This window comes from Ambystoma mexicanum, chromosome 7q (genome assembly GCF_040938575.1).
Source record: "Ambystoma mexicanum isolate Mex_15411 chromosome 7q, UKY_AmexF1_1, whole genome shotgun sequence".
NCBI classification, from domain to species: Eukaryota; Metazoa; Chordata; class Amphibia; order Caudata; family Ambystomatidae; genus Ambystoma; species Ambystoma mexicanum.
Genome location: NC_090941.1, coordinates 974584191 through 974603948, shown reverse-complemented (window position 1 = coordinate 974603948; position 19758 = coordinate 974584191).

Here is a 19758-nt window from a genome sequence, read left to right as displayed (position 1 = left end):
GGACATGGCCGGTAACGGCCCCCAGCCCTCGCCGAAGCTCGCTTCACTCGGGCCTACCTATGCTCAGATCATGCTCGGGCCATGTCCGTCCCCCGCCGCGATGGTGAAAGCCATATTAAACAACTACTCTCTATCCAGTCATCAAAGCAAAATCACATGTCAGCAACCCCTCTCTTTAACCTCAATCCTGCTTTCCCTTTTAGTTTATAGGTGAGCATTTCTGTTTCTCTATGTGATGACATTACTACTGCTCTACAGGAATACAGGGATGAGCAGTGGCTTCTAAACTCCTACTCATCCCCACACTACTACTAAACCAGAAGTGGTAAAACAGGCGCTAAATTAATGGTACAGCTGCTTCGCCTCTTTAAGATGGCATGGGCTGAGGGAAGACTATACTCTTCAAGAGGGTTGTTAGCTAGCAATGAAGCATCCAAAAAACCATACTGTTTGTTTGTTTGTTTGTTTGTTTGTTTATTTATTTGTATAGCGCTCCTGACCCAGAGGTATATGGGCGCTTAAGCATCAGGTTACAGGCATAGGTAGGAACATTTGTACAATTGTGCAGCATAAGTATAGTTACAAAATCAGTTATGAGAGCAGTTATAGTAGAATTAGTGACATGCATACATACAGTGCTAGTTAATTGTTAAGTAACCAGGTGATGATCTTAGTTCTGAAAGGTTGAAATGTAGGGGTAGATTTGATGTCCAGTGGAATAGTGTTCCATAATTGTGAGGCTAGAACTGGGAAACTGGAGCCACCGGCTCTTTTGAGGGAGTATTTGGGCACTGTCAGTTGTAGTGTATTAGAGGATCTGGTGGTTCTAATATTCTGTCTTAAGATGAATTTATCGGTTAGATAAGGTGGGGCCAGGTGGTTAAGAGCTTTGTAGGTGAGGCAGATAGTTTTTAGGTCTATTTTTTGTTGGATGGAGAGCCATTTGCATGTGATTCTTGTGGCTGAGATATGTTCTCTTCTGGGAATATTAAGGGCGGCACGGAGTGCGTTGTTTTGTAGGACTTGCAGTTTGTTGACAACCGTTTTATTGGCACCTACATACAGGCTGTTGCAATAATCCAGTTTGGATTGTATAAGTGCTCTGGCTAGAGTAAGGCAATTGTTGGGGGATATCAGAGGTCTGCAGGCTCTAATTAGTTTCCCAGTGTAAGCAGTGGCTGAGGCAGTCATATTAATTTGTTTGGCGAGGTTGGTGTTAGTGTCGAGATAGAAACCAAGAGTTTTTACACTTTTGGCAGTGGGAATAGTGTTGCCGTCGATGATGAAGCTAGAGTAGCTCGGGCTGAGATTCCGGATAGTGTTGGGTGAGCCGACAAGGAGCAGTTCAGTCTTGTCATCGTTCAGGCAGAGGCCATGTGTGGCCATCCATGCCTGAACGATGGAGAAGACTTCGCCGATCCTGTTGGCGTCCGCGTTGTAGTTACCTGATAAAGTGAGGAGTATCTGGGTGTCATCTGCGTAGTTGGTGTAGGTGACACCCAGATGGTCCAGTTTATCGAATAGGGGCTTTGTAAATATATTATACAAAGTGGGTGAAACACACGATCCTTGTGGGACACCGCAGGTAATGGGAATAGGGTCGGCTGCTGCTATGGGTGAGAAGACTCGCATGGTCCTATTGTCAGGAAGGATTGGATCCATGTGACCGCTGAGTGGGAGAAGTGTGCTGCCAATGATAAGTGGTTGCACAGAATTTTGTGGTCAACCAGGTCAAAGGCAGCGGAGAGGTCGAGGAGAAGCAGGATGGCAGCCCTCCCTTTATCTTTAATTTCGTCTATCTGGCTCTTGAGATCAACAAGGGCTGTTTCCGTCCCATGTTGGGGACGAAAGCCAGATTGGCGAGTACCTAGTAATAGGTTAGTTTCAAGGTAATCCTGAATTTGTAGATAGGCCACTCTGTCAAGAATCTTTAGTAAAAATGGGACAGTGGTAATGGGTCTATAATTTGTGGGTATGTCTGGGTCGAGGGTCTGTTTTTTTAGCAAGGGTAGGACCCAGGATTGTTTCAGATTACTTGGGACCATGTTGTTGGAAAACGACAAATTTATTAATTTGGTGATGAAAGGGGAGAGATCCCTGGCAGCATCCTTTATAATCTGTGCGGGGCAACTGTCCCCCTTGCAGTTCAAGGGTTTCAAGGATGCTATAATTTTTTGTACTTCAGGTGTGGTGACCTTTTTGAAGGTGAAGCCTGAGCTAGTGGCGGTGGGTGGGGGATGGGTGGGTCTGGAGGTGGGGTCATGAGTGAGCTGTTGCCGTTTGTTTCCAATTTTAGTTTGGAGCCCTGAGATTTTGTTGGCCAGGGTGTTCTGGATCCCTGTGCACCACGGTTTATCCTTTGTGCAGGTATCTTCGGGAGGAGTGGGGTTTTCTAATTCCTTTAAGATGTTAAAGAGCTCTTTTGTGCTTGAGCCTGCCTGTGAAATCCTGGAATTAAGAGATTCTTTCTTGGCATGTGTGATCTCATTTTTGTAGTGGGTGGAGATGTTGGTGAGGTTAGTTCTATTGTCTACTGAAGGCACCGAATTCCATAGTAATTCGAGTTTGCTTTTTTGTAGTCGGAGAAGTTTGAGCTCTGGGGTGTACCATGTATTCAGGTGCGCTTTGGGTTTCCCTTTACACATTTTCAGTGGGGCAATGGTGTCGATAGCTTTAGCCATGGAGTCATTATAGGCGTTGACCATCGAGTTTAAGTCCGTTGTGGTTGGTAGGGCGTTCAGAGTGGGGGTCACCAGAGGCATTAAGGCTTCAGCTGTGATGTTGCTCTTTTTCCTGGTTAGGCAGGCCGGAGCGATGATAGGCTTTTTGTGCACTAGGTTGTTGATATTAATGTCAAGGGGGAGGAAGTGGTGATCCGTCCAGATGAGCTGTACAGGGTCCTTTAGGGTGATGTTGCAATTGAGGGCGGTAACCCAGTCAAGGATTCTGCCTTTCGAGTGGGTGGGTTTGGAGCAGAGTTGAAGGAGGCCATGCTCCTCTAATGCCGTGGCCAGGGCAATGGCAGGGGTGTCAAGAGGGTCATTAAACCCGAGATTGAAGTCTCCCAGTATAATCATTTGTGCTGTAGGTTTGGAGCTTTCGGCTACTAGGGAGGTGATATCTTCCTCAAAGGAGCCAGGTGGACCGGGGGGTCTGTAGATTAGGTGCATAGTGATAGTACTCTTCGGGGAGGTTTGTAGTTTAACTGTGAGGTGTTCACATGATTTGAGTAGAGGAGAGGAGCCTGATAGTCTGATATCGAGTGAGGACTTAAAGATGAGGGCTACACCACCTCCTCGAGCGTTAGGTCTGTCTATTCTGAGGATAGTATAGTTGTCAGGGATGGCTAGGGTAAGGGATGGTCCCTGTGTTTCCAAAATTAAGGAAATGTCAAATCAAGGATCTATAAAAATAATCAGAGTATTTAATTGAACTAAACACACTATTATCAGACTAACATCCCACTCCTGTAAAGGAATAGACAGAATATGCAGACCTTTGGATGAAAAGGAGACTCTGGCAAAAAAGACATGGGCATGTAGATGATCGTCTTTGTAGCAAAGTTCAAGCTCAAAGGTAAGTGGGGTGAAGTGGGGTCCTAATTTTCACTAGGGCCTCTAAAACCAGAGCTGGGGGACAGAGCCACTATGGAACCTATAAATTATCTTCTGGGGGGCACAATCGTTAAGCCAGACTTCTGGGTGCATTCTGTGCAGTCAAATCAGTGTTGAGGCAGTTGAGCTGCTTCGGCAAGAGGCAAACTCGGTGCACGTCAGCAAGTGACAATTAATTCAAAGCTCAAAGGAATCTTAGAAACAGCCAATGTCCACGTGGCTTGACATCTCAAAGATATCTTGATTTGTTGATTTAACTGTATCAGTGAGTCGGGTCGACCCTATCCAATGACTTGGGTGGTTCAAAAGTGGCGATCCAATCGAAGAAGCTGGAGAACAGGTAGGCGAGGTCCAGCCAATGGCTTAAAGTGGATCGAAGTAGTATGTAAAGAGTTGTATGTTGAATCCTCTCAGTTGGGTCTTGCAGAGGCTCAGAAATGGCATGATAGTGGTTGATTCAGCTCAAAAGCAGTTTGAAGCAGAACAGAGGGAAAGACTGCACCTTTGGATCCCAGATTACTGTAGGGCCCAATCAAGGTTCTCAGATAAAAGGTAAACCCTTCTGCGCTTTCCAGTCAGGGAGGTTGCCAGAAAACACTTGTTGGTACGTCGCTTCCTGTGGGCAGAGTGTTGGGCACAGTGCCTTAGCAGTGGGCAGGCCTTTCCAACAGCTTGTTACTTCAAATGTCCCCAGGATGTGTACTGCGGGAAGCTCTTGGTCCTTCCATAGTGATCTTTACCTTCACCACCTATGTCAGGAGGATTTGGGCAGACTGATACCCCAATAGGGCTCCAGTGAACTTCTCCTTCTTCCTGAGTCCAAATATGTTTCAAGTAAGGTGGAGGGGATATCACTCCCTTATATAGTCGTTTTGCCATTGTGGATTGGTCCATCTCAAGCCTTCTGTAACACACCAATCATAGCTCCTGGAACGAGTGTCGTCCCTTCTGATGTCAGCTAAACTGGCTGCAAATCCTCTACTGAGTTACTACACACTTGCTCCCCCTCTGTCAGCCTAAGAACAAAGAGACTCCACTCCTTGTACCGCTGGTGTGAGATCCCTTTTTTGTGTCGACAGCTTCATTTGAAGATCAGCCTCATCCCGCCTCTGTGGGCATGTCCCTTTCTTCTGTGGTAGTCTTAAGCCTTCCCAGCAGAGAACAATGGCCATCCAGTGCTGGCCGCACCCTCATTTGTGAGTGAAACCCCCATGTCCAGAGATTGATTCACAGAAGCCCTGACCTCTGCAGGAGTCACAGGGAACCAGATGATAATTACATGGCATCCAATGGTTTTTGCAATGTATAACTGTTTTTCCTCAGAGGCCACTATATCAGATCAGATAGTGATTTATACGTCATATTTAACCCAACTGTAACCAGGCCTTGAGGATACACAGTTATATATAATTTAGATCATGGTGGCTAGCTGTTAAAGGCAACCCATGGCTGTTGGAAGTCATTTATATTTCAGCAGGCTGATGTCAGGAATGCACATGTGGCATGGTGCCTTCCATGTTGGCAAATTATATGGCAACTGATGGCATGTCAGTAGACAGACCTAATGTAAGAGGGCACATGTGTACTGTAGATTTTCAACATGGTGCATTTAAAAAGTGATGCCTGTGTATATGAGTGAGAAAAAACAGCTTCATTTTACAGAGTGAAAATCACAAAAAGCTCGTCCTTGCACATCCACACATATCTAATTTCTTCACAAGTCATCAATGTTTTATTACACTGAAACAACAAGCCAATCAAATCATGTGTGACTCCCACCTCTGGCTTAATATTCCACAATAGCAGTGCACACAGTTCTATGAATTATGCTCAATCAATGATCTCTCCCCTCACTAACCTTCATTCCTCTCACATCAAAGGTGAACATTTCGTAATGATACCATACACAGAACCTACCATGAACTTGTTAGGGTCCTTAACATTCCATGATCAGAGTAAACTATGCAACTGATTGCCATCAAGGACATCAACTAGGTAGTAAAAGACAAATCAACATTTTTTCCATCCAAAAATAAATCTTTCTCATAAAATGTTTGACTGTACCCATAAACAAGCTGCAAGTCTTTCTTGTGGACATCTGTAATCACTGAATGACAGTGAGAATAATCTAATAATCCTCAGCGGACCGCGGGACAGAGTCCATGCCACATCTACAGGTACCAAGAAGCCAGCCGGAACACATGGGTACGTATTGCACGCCATGCTAATGGAAGATAGCTGAAGGCATGGTCACTCACCCGCACGCATCTTCAATCATACACCATTTCCAAAGGCATATCGAACAACACCTATGTCATTCGAATGCAGCTAGCAATGACAAGAATTGTTCTAGCTGGATGCATAATGAGTCACCTACATAATGAGTCACCTACATAATGAGTTAAATCTCCTGCAAAGCAGATTTGGTAGGGTAGACACTAGTAATCTATAGTGCCCAAAAGCAAGATATTGTTATTCAGCTGCATATATATATATATATATATATATATATATATATATATATATATATATATATATATATATATCCAGAGACCAAACTCCTACCCCCTGTCCGGTCATTATTAGCATAAGGAGAAACAGGTTGGTGTTCTGGATACACAGGTGTATGTAAGAATATTTAATGGCTACTGAGGTGCATACTTTAGAACCTAATTAGTTTTAAAATACAGAATACCTGCTTTAATTGCATCAAATCATATCTTCTCATTTTATTTACATGATGTAAGTAGCCCTCACACAACACTATGTCCACACACTACATACTACAGAAATATATAACATAGAGTTGAAGGTCATTATAATGTTTGTGCATTTTCTGAAGAAAAGATATAGTTGGCTTAACAGATTATTTATTGCTAAAGAACTGCCTTCCATCATCGGTAATAGTACATATCTGATACTGTTTATATAGCATTTCCTTCATGGAGTTGATGATATACATTAGTTGGATTATATGTCAATTTCATTTAGCAAACCAAAGTTTCCCCATGTTCCTTATCTAGATCTAGATTGATGTAATCACTGCGGTTTAAAATAACTATTTTACCACACTTGGCTGCATATTCAATTATGATGTTTTCATTTTTGGGGTGGTGAGTGAAGCCTTATGATTCCAGCTTGCACCGCCTTTTAGATAAAATACTTTTAAGTATTGGACAACCATAGCAATTAGTCATGATATATGTTTTCTTCTTATATCAGGAAGCACTACACAGATAGATTTCTAAACTCTGAACTGGTGGGCAGATATTTCGGATGCCACCCTAGTTTAGTGGAACAGTGGAACCTTCTGGACAAACCAGACCAATCTAAGGTAGCTTGGCTGACGGTCATGACTAAGTATCAGGAGGGGTGAGAGTGATCGGAAGCCCACAATGAGCACACACAGTAAAACTCCACAGATTACTGTTAGACAGATGTACATCAAAAATGCATTTATTATAGGCCTTTATAACTAAACACAAATAAACCACAGTAATAATAAAACAATTATCACACATGCTTTTCGTTATGTAGCATATATACAAAATGTGTTTAGCCTAATGCGGATGAAAGGGGGAGAAAATAAACACAACCTGCAAAAGAAGAGGAAAGTTCAATACAGATGTCACATTAAGCAGTTCTTTGAAGTCAATACCTAACTTATCCACTCCAGCCCAAAGAATTGAGGAGCCTTCTGCTCAAAGGTACAGTACTGCATTGACAACGCGCAGTTGTGTGTAAAGCGTAAGGTTGGTTATTTTCAGTGAGCTGTAGCTCGTCAGGAGGGGGGTTGAGGCTATGAAGAATAAAGCCCTACTCGTTGAGGGTCTACCCTTGCAGATAGAGTGACTTTCCAAGTTCTGGAATAGCTGGGAGAGCCCAGGCTAGCCCAGCTACGTTGAGTATCTTTTCAGGAATTCTCGTGCATAAAACAGATGTATGTGCCAGAGGGCCACTGGTAAGTGATGCAGGTACTCACCGTCCCTCGCCACATTTACAGGCCAAACTTTGCCAGACTAGTCCTGTTTGCTAGTAGGTTTCACCCCTGCAGTTACAAGTCACTTTGGGTCTCAGAGGCTGCAGGAAGGAACGATTGTCTGTGGCGGGACACTGGCTTTTTCTCAGCTCTCGAAGAAAGGAGAAGATAGTTCGGGTGTAGCACGTCTCAGCACATGGTGGGGCAGGTTGGTAAGCACTTACAGCTGCAGTCACCACAGTAGGGTGACACAAGGACCGCAAAAGCTCACAGCATGGTGCACTCTCATAAATTCTGACCCAGAGGAGCCAGGACAACAGGTTTTGGCAGGAAAGGGCCCAGGCCACAAGTAAGTGATGCCCAAAGTCTCAAGTCTGAACTCGGCATGGTGGCGCTCCTATACCCTACCCCGGGTTCGAACTGGTCAGTTCACTGGATGGCCCAGGAACACTTCCGAAGAGGGTCTTTGAGAGTGTTAGCAGGAGGTGCGGAGAGTAGTTGGTCCCACTACTCCAAAGGTTCGAAACGGCCTTGCAGGCCTTCTTGGTATGTTACAAAAGCAGGGGTCTGTCGGGACAACAGTGGGGTCAGGGTGCCAAACCTTCCAGCACGTCTCCGGCAGTTCCACAAGTCTACTTTTTCATTCAGAATACTTGGCTCCTTCTGTGATTCAGTGTGAACTTCAGGTGATCGACCTGGAATGGATGCAGTGCCCCTTCTCTTATCCAAGTTTCATTTTGTGCACAAATCTAGGATAACCAATGGAAGATCTGCTCTCTTGCATGCACACCAGGTGTAGGCCAGTCGTGGCCCATGGTGGTTACAGTCATTCAGGGCTACCAGACATACTGGCACCAGTAGTGTGGATTGGGACCAGGAAGCCCCAACCCTCTTCCTGGGCACTAGCACACGTGACTTACAGGAGTGTGCAAAAGATGTGGATATCGCAGGAGGCTGTATGCCCAAATAAGGAATACCCGGGCCTGCAAACCTGGGGGAAGGCAAAGGGACAAAATGGCCATAGGACAGAACAAAAGACTTTGTGGCATGGCCATTTTCGGCACTGGCCACAGTCTTGGGTCAAACACGGTAAACACAGTATGGTCCATAAAAATGAAGTAAAAATACTTTAAAATTAAACTGCTGCCACCAGTTCATCCTAGGCACACTTGTACAAACACCAAAAAATCCTTAGAGGGTGATTTGGCCCATAAAACAAAAGGACCCCTATGTGCGGTATTGTAAGCTACTTGGCACATAGATAAAACGTTACCAAGAAATGGCAATACAGTCAAAGACTAAGGGAAACATAGTTTCCCAGTACTGACAGCCTGGAGGACGTGTCAGTTTCCTGAAAACAAATTAGCAAAAGCCCACAGGAGTGCAACTGAAGGCTGTGCTCCACTGTAAAAAGTCAGGTGAGGTATGCCAAACAAAAACAAAAAGTTTGGGGGGGGGGTCCATAAATGGAGGGAAAATTGCAGCTAAGGGAAATTTTCCTAACAGATTGCAGTTGTGGGTTTCAGCGAGAAAGCTGATAGAAGCGGCATGACATGTAAGAAATTGGTAAGATTATACCTTCACATCAATTATCAGGCATCTGGCATCTAAAAACCTATTCACTAACTAAACAATGGATTTTTCTAGCCTCTTTTAACAAATGAGTATCCACATGTCACAGACACCATCACATGAGACGAGTATCATGGATAGAATGTGATGCATAGTAATGATCCTACTTGTGGTGTTCTGATCATTTAACACACATATCTCATTAGCAAACGTTTTTTCTTTTAACTGAGTTCAATTTGGTTAGATTGATAAAACTAAATATACTTTTATAATGTATGTATTTCATTCACAATATTTTCATTTCATTTTGCTCCCTCTCACTCTAGTTTTTGATTTCCCCTATTTGTGTTTGATATTGTCTCGTTTTTTGTGTACACTGTTTATATTTTGTAATGAGTGTATAGGTTTTATGATTTGACGCAATGTCACTGCATTCTAATTTAGAGACGATAAAATGTAATAGGCCCTGGGGAAGCCCGTTAGTGTGAAACAGGTGTTGGCTGAGTTGTTTGGGAAACATTGTTTATTTGATGTCATATATTTAAGTACCACACACGTTATGGACACTGATTTGAGAAAGTATAGGCTATGTTTTTTGGACGTTATTAGTCACTGGGCCTCATTACGACCCTGGCGGATTTTTTCCGCCATCGGCGGACTTTTCCGCCATGGCGCAAAGTCCCTTTACGCCATGGCGGATGGCGGACTTACCGCCCCATTCCGAGGTTGGCGGGGCGGTAAGTCCCCATTGACCCATTTACCCTTCCCCATTCCCATTTCGGCCCCATAGGGCTCAATGGGAGTGGGGAAGGTGTTAATTACGCCACCGTACACTACGGTGGCGTAATTAACACCGAGGTCCCATAGCGCCATGGATTTTTACGCCCGCAAAAAGCGGGCGGAAAAGTGACCATGGCGCTCTGGGAACTCGTAGTTGGCGGTAAGGGGTCGGCGCAGCTAACGCTGGCGTAAACCCCTTACCGCCAGGGTCGTAATGAGGCCCAGTACTGTCCTTTTGAACCTCTTGTACACTTAATTTTATACATTTCTGTAGCATACAATTTGTGGAAATTGTGTTGTTTGAAGTTTACTTAAGAAAAATGAAAAACTGGAATAACGTGTTGGTAGAATTGGGTATGTATTCTGTATTTGAAAACTAATTATGTTCTAACGTATATACTTCTGCAACCATTAACTATTTTAAATTCAAGCAGAAATGTGCATCCAAAACACCAACATGTGTCTCTGTCTCCTTTAAAGAAATAACATCTCTCCTTTGTGACAGCATTGTGGACCACTCAAGAAGCCATGCTTTGACTTGCTCTGGGTAGCGAGTACTTTTGATATTACTGCAAATATGTTGTGTTGTAAATGTAGTTGTCAATGGTGTATTTGAAAGAAAATACTCGTTTTCAGAAAGACAGGATTTGAAATCTGCCTCCTAGAAGCAATGTCGCCCAAGATCACTTTGCATCGCTCATAGGCCATTAATATTTTCCAAAACCTGAAGGGAGTTAAGACCCCTCTCCTGGAAAGGAGCACTCCTATTTCTCCCCAAAGGAATATTTGGCACACAAGATGCACAGATGTTCAATTTAATGGACACTGGAACAGCAACAACAATGTAAAGGTTATGGAATTTCCATACCATTTTATGGAGTTGAAGAAGAGTAATTGGAGATGCTGAACAACGAATATTTTGAATATTTATTCGCAAAAGTTATATTTTAAAACATACTCGGCCTGTACCAGAGGCACAACATAGCATAGGGCCTAAAGATCATTTTACTGGCTGTTTGGTTGTCCATAGCATAATGTTCTGGAGATTTAATGGCAAATGCATTTTCAAATTCAACACCTGACAGATATTGTCAGCTCATTATATAAGGGGACTTGGGACCATCCCACAAGGAATTTCAGGAAAGCATAGTGGCGAATGCTTTTCAAGTGCACTGTGCCAGAACCTTTGGAATTGGCATAGTAAGATTACAACATATTCTACAGGTGTATTCAGGGAATCTGACCCAAGCAATTTCTCAGAATATGTTAAAACGTACACAGTTTATAGCACAATTCGGCAGTTACATTAATCAGCATGTGCTTTTTATTTGAAGAAGTTATAGACAGAGATTAGAGGTTGCCCTGTAGAATTTAAGTAAAGAAGGAATTTGAAGTGAGTCAGTTTACAGCATGTAAATGAGCAACATACTCGAGTAAAATGTTTCAACTTGCAGAGGGAATGGTACGATAGGTGCAAGGCTGGGTGAAATAAAGTCACCCAATGGCGCACTGACAGCTCCTTGTTGAAAATGAACCTTGCTGGTGAATTTAGAAATACCCCAACTTTAAAAAATGTTTTTTTCTTTTTTTACAAATGTCACAAATTCCTCAAACTAGTGTTTTATTGTATGTTTTGCATTTATAATAGTACACACAACCCTCTGGCATCTAGGCCTAGTTGCACTAAGTGCAAAGTGACATTCTACACATAGAATGAGACATAGTGTGAGACCACAAATGCAGGTTACAACATACAAGATCAAATTAGCCTTGGTTAAATTAGTGACTGTGTACAAGCGTAAATTAATTTGGGAAATAACTGGGATTTTCATGAAAGCGAATGAATTTGTTAATTAAAACTTTAACTAAATATTTAGTTTAAATAAATTGTATTCTCTAAATGAAATCTGCTAGAAAATGCTTCCTTATTCTTTTTGCCAAAATTGAGAATATTGCAGATTTTTGAAATGGCTCGCCAATTCTTATTACTGGCCCATTGCCCTCACGGCTTGAATTGGTGAAGCCTCCTGACTGCTCAACTTCTCAGGAAAGAACAGCGTGGCAATCACTCTGGTTTCTGGCCCACAAGGGAACCTGAATCTGCCTTCTTCTTTATGAGAGATGAACTCCTGCTGTCACTTGGCAGAAACTGTCATGCCATCCTCATTCTACTTGATCCTTCTTCCGGCTTTGAGTTTATCAAACACCCCACACTACTTGGCCGTCTGGAAAACTCTGTTGGCATATAAGAATCTGCCTTTAGGAGAATATCATTCTTTTGTTAGGCACAGAGAGTCCTGATGTGTACTGGACCCTTCAGTTCCCAGACTATCATTTCCAACAGTGGTTCCCACCATTGTCTCCCTCTGGCTCTTTAACACCTGAATGGCACCAGAGTGATTAATGTCCATCAGCCAAGGGTATGGAAGCCCTCGCTTCATTGATATTTACTAATTAATACAATGATGCATGTAATTCCATCTCTGAAAGGGTAATCTTCTGATCCGATTCCCCTTTCATATGCTCCATACCGAAAGCATAGTGTATATATGTGCTCTACTGCGTCAGCAGCTTTCTTGCATTGCCTGCCTTACAGTGGCACAGAGCAGGCTCAGGTCACAGGTGGCATGTTATACAGCATTGCTCATATCAATGCAGCCACATCCAATTTAATATCACTCATGTGTCAACTCCAGTGAGCTTGTTCAGCTGTGCAAGGTGATATGTATTCTGGGCTGACAGTCTGGTCCTGTCAAGCATCACGACATGTACTCAAATGGTTACATCTCTTCTTTGATCTCTTTGTGAGAGTCGGTCATGCCCTCCACCTTGGACACTTTTAAGCACAATTGGTGTTTTGAAACACAATTCTCTTGCTGTATAAGCTCCTTACAAATGCTGAATAAAAATAAATAAATAAAGACTGCCACTCAACAGGAAAGTGTCCTGGACCCATGCATCAAAGGATCACACCCATTCAAAAGGAGTAGCCCCACACAAAGGTGCTGCATACCAAAGGGGCCTTTGATCCTATTGTGAAGGAAGGGTGTGAAGTTAGTTTAGATGGGGAGAACTCAGTACAGTTGAAAACATATTCTACCATCGTGTTTCTCTCTGCATCTCTCTCCTACCCGTCCCCTCCAATTCCTCTAGCACAAAGCACTTTGGGTGTGACATCAAAGGGGCAAAGTCCACTTTGCCACTAGACACAGAATGCTCTAAATTGTTCAATACATTTGAAACAAGGGGCTACCCAGATTCAGTCTTGAAGGAAGCTAATCAAAGATCAGATTTGATCAGCAAAGATCATCTCTTAACTCCAAGGAAGAAAGAGACACCTTTACTGAATATTTCAAAATACTCGAGACAGAGTTTTTAAGTGGGTAAAACCATTAGAAAACACTGGAGTATTCTATAGAACGATCCCCTGCTACATGAGTTATTTCCTAAAGCGCTATGATGGCCTTTAGATGTGGACGTAACTTTAGAGATAAGCTCGTGAGAGCAGAGAGACCCCCTAAAGACAAACAAATGGTATTGAAAACAAAAAAGACAGGGACATTCCCGTGCTTATGTTGCACACATTGCAACAATGTGGTGAAAGGCGATACGGTCTCTCATCCATGGACAGGGAAGAAAATTAAACTTAGAGACTATGCAACTTGCATGTCTACAGGAGTCATTTATGCCATTAAGTGCCCCTGTGGAAAACTATAGATGGGACAAACTACGAGACCTGTAAAAGAAAGATTAACTGAACACAAATCTAACATCAGATGTAAGAATATTAAATCACCCCTCGCAGGACACTTTCTTGAAAATAACCACACTGTGGCCCAATTTAAATTGCAAGTCCTAGAAGTGGTCAAAAAACCACATAGAGGTGGCAATTATCAAGCAATCTTGTCTTGTAGAGAAAAGTACTGGATATATTATCTGGATACACTACTCCAGAGAGGGTTGAATGAAGAATTTTCACTAAAATGTTTTCTGTGAATTGTACTTTAGTCCCTGTAGGTTTATGTTGAAATGTCACTCTGACAAAAAATGGCTTAACAAAATAATGACTGTTAAATACTGACCTAAGTTTGGTGTCTATTACCATTGATATCTAGATAATCTTTTTTAATGAGATGGTATTTTGAATTTCAGCACTCTTTCTCTAGGTTTTAATTTCCCAATTTTCTTAAATGTGTACATATGAGCTATTCATAATGGTCAAACATTGTGCAGAGTACGCACCTTGGAATATTATGTACTTATCATATGCAGCTATGATTTGAGATTTGCGATTAAACTATGTAGCATCCGTATGCCTACACTTTGTTCTGATAACCTGTAAATTCCAAGTTATCTCAAACACGTAATGAGTATCTCCATTAATAACTGGTCTTTATTATAACACCCACTTTTCCAGTATACTACTCAGCAATAGATGGCTAGTTCGTGAAGGAACCAGCCTGTCTATTGAGATTTCCAATCCACGACTCCATTCCAATATGGACGTCACTAATCAATGCAAACAGAACGACTCAAAACTACTATACACTGTAGCCCGTCCTTTGTTTCCAATCACTACGAGTACTTTGAACACTGACTGCAAGGGGCACGCGCTGTGGTCGCAGCGTCTTCCCTGTAGCAACCGTTTCCATTAGTTACTCACAAGGCAGGCTCTGCACGAAGCCTACCTCACGGAGATGAGCGCTTCTCATCGCACGAACAGACATGCAGCCTGATTTATCTTCCGTACAATGAGACAGTGACAAGTAAGCTACACTAGCGGCAAACACACACGCTGTTTCCTTTCCCTTTCCTCACTTATTCTTCTCCATACCTACTTTCATGATCACGTTATTTTTGCAGTTTGAAGATGTCACCTTGTAGCGCTGATCCATGCTGCATCTATTGACGCCCGTTGTTCGCTCCCCCGTTCACCCTGAACTATAACGTGCTTTGACTCTACATTTTGACCATAAAGGTGAGTCACCTTTTTCATTATTTCAACATCACTTTGTATCCATTTAGTTACTTTTGCATTAACACTCGACCCCTAAATTGCAGGGCTATGGTTCAAATTTAACAACTGAAGAAATGCGGTTTTCGCCACAAGTAATTGCTTAATATATGGGCGCTCTCACTTTTTTATCTACTACCTGTTTGATCTACATATTGTAGACGTCTGAGAACTTGAAAGGTCATGGTGAGTGCCCCACTATAAATTTCCTACTCTCCACTGAAATGTATACTACACCCATTTTCTGCAATGTCTAACCTTTGCTCTACCGGGCTCTCAGCTAATTTAAAGACATTTAAGTCTCACACTATGTGAAACGGACATCCATTTGGTAAGATATCCGAATGACCAGTTATTGAGATTATCAGATCCGTGCATTTGAGTGACTTTGAATATGTTTATATATTTTTTTTTTTTAAATATATTTTTATTGTTTTTCAAGAAACATACAACCAGTATCATCAACACGACAATCAATTAAATATCCGCAATAATTCCCATTCCCTCCCTCCCCAAGTGAACCCGGACCGGGGTTACGCAGTCTGCTGCTGGCATTAGGGTGAGCCCGGGCTGTCCGGGTCCTCACCTGAGGTGCTGGCTTCCTTAGGACTGAACAGGGCCGTCGTGAGGGCAATCCACTGCAGGAGGTCCTCCGAGTCATTTATTTTTTGCTGTCTTTGCGCCAGCTCCCAGGCCCCGGTTTCAGCCACAGTCCATCTGCGAAGGTCCTCCCACCATGTTACAAGTTTAGGGGCTCTGGGACACTTCCAGGCCATTGCGATGCGCCTTTTAGCGAGGATGTACATCAAATCTTTGAGCCTGTTGAGAGATTTGTTTTTTTTCCCTCGTGGGTACGAGCCCAATAGACATGCCTTGGGGGATTGCACGTCTAGCGTTATGTCCTCCTCTGCTACCTTGGTCTGAATTTGCGACCAGAAGGTTCGTATGTTCGGGCAGGCCCAAAACATGTGGGTCAGGGAGGCCGCAGGTTCTTGGCACTTGGGGCACCGCACCACACCAGCGCCATTGAATCTCGAGATGACAGCTGGGGTAAGGTAGGCCCTATGGATGATGTAAAATTGGATAAGTTGAAATCGGGCATTCCTAGAGACCTTTTTGTGATAGTGTGTTATTGTTTCCCACTCCGTGTCGCCAAATAGTGTGTTCAGCTCGGCCTCCCATTTGCTCTTGCATGTGAGTTCGCTATGTGTGGTGTTGTCAATTAGGATCTCATAAAGCCTAGAGGTTTCGTGTCCCCCTTCTGCCACACCTATCAGGTTCTCTATGGCCTCGTGTCCGGCGCATTGGGATTCTGCATCCGGCCATCGCCTCCTAAGTCTGTCCAGCACCGCCCCGTATAGAAGGAACTGACCCAGTGGGACCCCAGTCAATTCGTGCAGCTCGGGAAATGTGTGGATGCCCTGGTCATCCACCAGATCGCCCAGAGTGGCGACGCCAGAGGGCTCCCATATATTCCGGATCGCCCTCCGGTCTTCCGGCCTAGTGAACATGATGGCGGCTATAGGGATCTGTGGGGAGTAAGGGTCGGACAGCTTGACCAACTTGCAGGCCCGACTCCAAATTTGAGTGCCTAGGCGGATGAGGTGCGCGTCCAGCGTTTTGGGCATTGGTCCGATCCAGAGGAGGTCCCTGAGCAGCCATGGTGCGTCTGGGGGCTGCAATAGGCGTGTGTCCGTCATGGCATCATCAGCCATCCACTGGATCACGTGCTTAAGCTGGGCCGCTATGTAGTAGAGCTCAAAGTTAGGTGTGTTCAGGCCTCCCCTCTCGTACGGTCTTTGAGTAATGTCTAGGGCAACTCTGTGCCTCCCCTCCCGCCATAAGAGTTTCCTACATAGCATGGCCAGGTCTTTGAAAAAACGCTGGGGGATGTTGTAGGGGACGTTGGTGAAGAAGTGTAGGAGACGGGGGAGTGCTACCATTTTAAGGAGTCCCGCCCTACCAGCCATCGAAAGGGGCAGTTTGCACCATAGGTCGATTGATTTAGCCAGTCCCTCCTTAGCCCTGCCCGTGTTCAGAACATGTTCGGTCTCAGGGTCCCGGTGGATCACGACGCCCAGATATTTGAACGTAGTGGGTTCCCATTTAAGGGCCAAAGGGGGGAGGTGTTCTTCCTTGGTTCCACTAAGTGCAGCCAGGGGGAATAAGCAAGACTTGCTGTGGTTAATCTGGACCCCTGTACATCTGTGGAACCCGTCTAGGGTTTCCAGGATGTAGGGGAGAAGGTGTTCGGGATCCCTCAGGTAGAGGAGCATGTCATCCGCATACATGGAGACAAGGTGGTTCACACCATTTATCGTTATTCCCCCGTCACCGTATTCCTGCCTAAGGTATGCTGCCACTGGTTCAATCGCTAAGATGTAAAGTAGAGGGGATAGGGGGCACCCTTGTCGAGTGCCCCTGGCCAGGCTCCATTTTTCAGAAAAAGTGTTGTTGGTACGCACTCTGGCGGTGGGGTTGGTGTAAATGAGTTTTACCCAGTTCAAAAAAGCCGTTCCGATCCCCATCTTTGCTAAGGTGGCATAAAGCCATGTCCATCGGACCGAATCAAAGGCTTTAGAGGCGTCGAGGGACACAACTGCATATTTACCGGGCATGCCGTTTGTGCTGTGTATCACGTGGTGCAGCCTTCGCAGGTTCTCGGACATAGAGCGACCCTGCATGTAGCCCGTCTGATCCTGGTGTATGAGGTATGGGACGGCTGCACGAAGCCTTCTGGCCAGTAATGCGGTGAGGATTTTGTTGTCTACATTCAACATGGATAGTGGGCGGTATGAGCCGCAGTCAGAGCTGTCCTTGTCGGGCTTAAGTAGGGGGATGATGGTGGCTTCAATCATGGTGTCGGGGAGGTGGCCTATGTCATACGCCTCGTTATATACTTTGGACAACAGGGGGGCCAGTATATCCTCATAGGCCTTATAAAATTCGCTCGGGAGACCGTCCGGTCCCGGCGTTTTACCCGAGGGCAATGACCTAATGGTGGCTGTGACCTCGTCGGGGGTGACGGGGGCTCCGAGGGGATCTGCCAAGTGGTCCTCCAGGCATGGGAGCCAGATGGCGTCTAGGGCGTCCTCGATCGCGTGGTCAGGGGGCGGGGCTGGATCGGAGTAAAGGGTTTGGTAATATTGTTTGAACGCTGCATTGATACCCACTTGCGTGTGGAGGGTCAGGCCGTCTGTATTACGAATGGAGCAAATGGGGTATCTGGGGGTTTCTCGTTTATAAAGCCATGCAAGAAGCTTCCCGGGTTTATCGCCCAGGGCATGATTCCTCTCCGTGAATTTAGTATAGCTCAACTTCCCCAGCGTCTCCCAGTGTGTTAGGCATGTTTGTTTAAGATCAATCATCTTTTGCAAGTGGGCGGGATCAGGGGACGGGGTGGCTTCGAGATCTTGGAGTTCAGTCTCAGCGTGCGCTAGCAGGGACATGACGGATTTTAGGGCCCCTCCAGCCGCGGCTATCATTTCCCCCCTAGTTACCACCTTGTAGGCTTCCCAGGCTGTGCCTAAGTATCTGACGCTATCAATGTTGGTCTGCCAGTAATGTGTGGAACCCTCCCTGATTTGTTCGCTGAAGGCTTTGTCCAACAGCGCTTCGCTTCTCAATTTCCACGTGGGGATGGGGGGCCTGGGCGTCGTGGTCACCCACGAGGTCATCAAAGGGGAATGGTCTGAAAGTACCCTGGCTAGGTACTGCGTGTCCTCAAATCCCGCCACATGCTCTTCGCTAATGAACAGGCAGTCTATCCTGGTATGGACCTTATGTGGGGGGGAGTAAAAGGAGTAGCCTCTGGTTTCGGGGTTTTGCACTCTCCACAGGTCTTTCAGGGCATATTGCTGCGTGAGGGCGTTCAATATCTTGGCGGGTGGGGAGGGGTCCCCGTGTTTACCATCCGACCTGTCTATGCAAGGGTTCAGGGTACAGTTATTGTCACCTCCCCATATCGTTATGCATTCATCACTCGGGGTCAGCCGAGCGTACAGCGAGCGAAAGAAAACAGTGGCATCATGATTCGGGGCATAGGTGCAAATCAGGCGGACGTCCCTCCCCTCTATGGTGCCCTGAACCAGGGCCATCCTACCTTCATTGTCCGTTTTGGTGTGGGTCAGCTTGACTGGGACAGAGGGGGCGATCCATATCAAGACGCCTCTGGCGTAGGTGGAGTAGGGGGAGCCCACTAGGGTGCCCCGCCAGACCTTGGCCAACGCTGCAAGCTTAGGGCCACATAAGTGGGTCTCCTGAAGGAGGGCGATTCCGACCCTGTGGCGTTTCATGTAGGCGTGGATGCGTCGCTGTTTGATATAGCTGTTTAGCCCCCTGACGTTCCAGGACATGACTCTGATCCTCTCAGCCATGGTCTGTGTGTGGTCGTGCGGCTGTGGGAAGCGTGAGGTTGAGGGGTTTGACGAACCTGGTCGTCCTGGTTGCAATTCTGCTGCGCTTGGTCCCGGTCCGGTTTGTGTCCAATTCAAACTGCAATCCCAACTTGGGGTTCGAACCCCCACAAACAACAACGTCTAACTTAACAAAAAACACAACTTCAAACATAACACGTCTAGCGAGGTTGCCCTTGCTCTGACATCCCCGTTTCTGCCCCATCAGACCAGGGTCTTCCGGTGCCCTACGGGCGGGTGAACTCACCCAAAGTATCCTGGGGTTAGGAAGGGGGCTGCCTCCGAAGGTGTTGTCAGGAGGTGCGCCACGACCGGCGCGGCTCCGGTTCCATCAGTGTCGCCACGACTATTGTCATATGAATGTACAATCGGCGACTGCAGTCA